Raw genomic sequence first — 3,162 nt, forward strand, 5'->3', positions numbered from 1 at the left:
TCATTTTCCCCATTGTAGGATTATAATCAGTTTTGTTGGGTAGATCATTCTTGGTTGTAATCCTTGCTCCTTTCACCAAAATATCATATTCAAAATCCTTTACATCTTTAAAATGTAAGCTGCTAAGTTTTGTCATCTTGACATCTTTGCTTATAACTGTTTTGACATGGTTGGTTGTCTTCTGAATTTTTTTGTAACTTGATCTTTTCCATCATCATAGTAATATTTATAGTCAGGTTTTATTGTTGTTGTTATTTGCTTCTCATCCCACCATGTTTCTTGACTTTTAATATTGTATTAAAGTTGTCATCTGTTTTCAGTTTGGGGGCATTGTCCTAAGTTTCAAGACTTTTGTGCTGCTGTTTTCAGAACTAGTTCTGGGTTTTAGAAGTTGTAAGTGCTTCCAGGGTGGTGTGATCTAAAGAGAGGAATGGTCCTTTTTTTCTTAGATTTCACTCTGGTCCTTACCCAGGAAGGAACTCTAATCCCTTGCAGTCACAAATACAGTCACAAATATTCCTCAGGGCTCTTTTTCCCTTGTGACAAAAGTGATACTATTCCTCAGGTCCCCAGCTCTCTTGTGGCCTAAGGTGCTTCTCCCTTCCTGGAATTCAACCTGGAAGTGAGTATAGGCCCGCATTGGCAAACCTTTTAGAGATATTATGCCCAAATTGCACATCTAAGCCACCTGTGAGTCCCCTGCATTACCCAGAGAGTGGAGGAAGGAAGTGCTTGAATTGGTCTGCTGGACAGAGGGGCAGTGCATGTAAAAAATGTCCTCAGGTACTGTGGAGAGGGGGAGCAGAGCAGGCCCCTCTGTGTCACCCAGGCATACATGCTACGTTTTTGCTAACATGGGATAGTCAATGGAGTTGCCATATAATATCCAGTGGTAGCACAGGGGTCTCCTGTAATCTATTTTTGATCACTCGCCCAATCCCCTTATCATTTCTGGTTTAAGAGCTCCAGAAGCTGTGATTGCTGCTATCATTGCCTCCAACACCCACAGCTAATTTTGAAGCTGTTTCTGCTCCAGGTTAGCCTCTACCCTATTGTCATGGATCACTCCTTCTGATTTCCTAAGTCATCTGGCTAGGAAAAATGTCTCACCTTAATCTTTTGTTATCTGTACCACTCCATAATTTGATTTGAGAGGTAATTTTTTTTTAAAACCTTACCTTCTGTCTTAGAGTCAATACTGTGTATTGGCTCCAAGGCAGAAGAGTGGTAAGGGTAGGCAAAGGGGGTCAAGTGACTTGCCCAGGGTCACATAGCTGAGAAGTGTCTGAGGCCAGATTTGAACCTAGGACCTCCTGTCTCTAGGCCTGGCTCTCAATCCACTGAGCCACCCAGCTGCCCCCTTGAGAGGTAATTTTAAAGCTGCTGGAGGGGAATGTTGGGAGTGTTTAGCTTTGTGCTTCCTCTACTCCACCATCTTGGCTTTACTCTTGCATATGGAATGATCTTGAAGTTCTTCACTTCACCAATTGCCCTACTCTGGACTTTCCCCTGTTTATTATCATCTTTTCTAAAATGTGGCAAACCAAATGGGATACAATATATTCAGATATGGTCTATAATTTGTATAGCTGGATTGTCACTTCCACGGCCCTGGATTATGGCTCTCAAGACAATCCAATATTTTTAGATTTTTTAGCTGACATTTCACACTGTTGATTCATAAGCAGCTTGAGATTCACATACACACCAAAAAACCCTCAACGTCTTTCTCAGATAAATAGCCATCTCCCTATTTGTAATATGGATAGTTGATTTTATATACCCAAGTATGACTTTACATTTATGTATAGTGAATTTCATCTTGTCAGATCCACTCCACTGCTCAAGCTTGTTGAGATTATTATCTTGACTCTGTCATCCAATGTGCTAGTTATCTCTCATAACTCTGTGTCATCTGGAAATTTGGTAAGTGTGCCATTTATGACTTATCCAAGTGATTGACAAAATGAGTTTAAAAATACCTGCCAACCTCAGATACTTCCTAGCTATGTGACCTTGGGCAAGTCACTTGATCCCAATTGCCTAGCCTTTATTACTCTTCTGCCTTGGAGCCAATATTTACTATTGATTCTAAGAAGTTTTAAAGTTTTGTTTTTTTAAATGCCTGCCAAGCAAGATCAAAGTATCCCACTGAAGACTTTCCAAGATGATATTTTTAATGGCTACTCTATGGATCTGGACACTTAATCTAGTCCAAATATGCTTAAATGTACTTTTTGTCCATCCCACATTCTTCCTTCTTGTCCATAAAAATACCATAAGAAACATTGTGTTATTCTTGTGGACAAGATGGAGAGATTGGTTAGACAATAGTAAAATTAGTTTTAATCATAACTGGTTACTAAATTTAGGTAAGCTAAATTACTATGCTAAACTAAACAGATTGCTAATATGTAGTTTACACTCTATCTATTGCACTTTCCTGATCTATCCAGTTTAGTAAGATGGCCAGAAATTAAGAGAGATCAGTCTCCAACCCTCATCTCCAAGTTTTATGCCTGTCTTTTTTAAAATTTAGGTTGGTAGTTCAGCTCCTTACACATCTGGATTGGTCTAACAACTCCCTTCTTTTCTTCCTCAAAGGAATTATTTTTCTTTATGTCTTCAGAATTTCATTCTTGAGAGCTTCTCCCCAATTTTAAGCTATGGGATTCTGTGTCCTTTTTATGAACCCTCTGATCTCTGCCCTCCCAAAATTCAGGGCTCACATCAAACTATGCCCAGATTTCCCTTCTCTATCATAAATTCTAAGGTGGAAATGCTCACTTCCCACCAAGTCCCATCATTTTTGCCCCAGCAACCAGGTCCTGCTTGTTGATGACGAGATTCATGCTAGTACATCCTCTCATTGGTTGTTTCCTCCATCTTGTGAATGATTGAATTATTATGAAGGCTAGCCAAGAATATAATAACTGCTCTGCCTTTGGCAAAGAGAGAGAGCTCCCACAGATGGCCAGATAATTGAAGTCCTCCATCAGTGCCATCTAAGGCCTTAATGCCAGGCTTTCCATCTATTTTCCAAATGTTTTATGTAGTCAAATATCCTGTCCAGGTGGCCTATAGCACAAGGGTCAAACATAGGATGCAGGCCTCGTTACTCACAACTCTCCCAAGTAGGCTCAAACCAGATTAAAAGACAAT

Source organism: Gracilinanus agilis, chromosome 3 (assembly GCF_016433145.1).
Source record: "Gracilinanus agilis isolate LMUSP501 chromosome 3, AgileGrace, whole genome shotgun sequence".
Taxonomy (NCBI): domain Eukaryota; kingdom Metazoa; phylum Chordata; class Mammalia; order Didelphimorphia; family Didelphidae; genus Gracilinanus; species Gracilinanus agilis.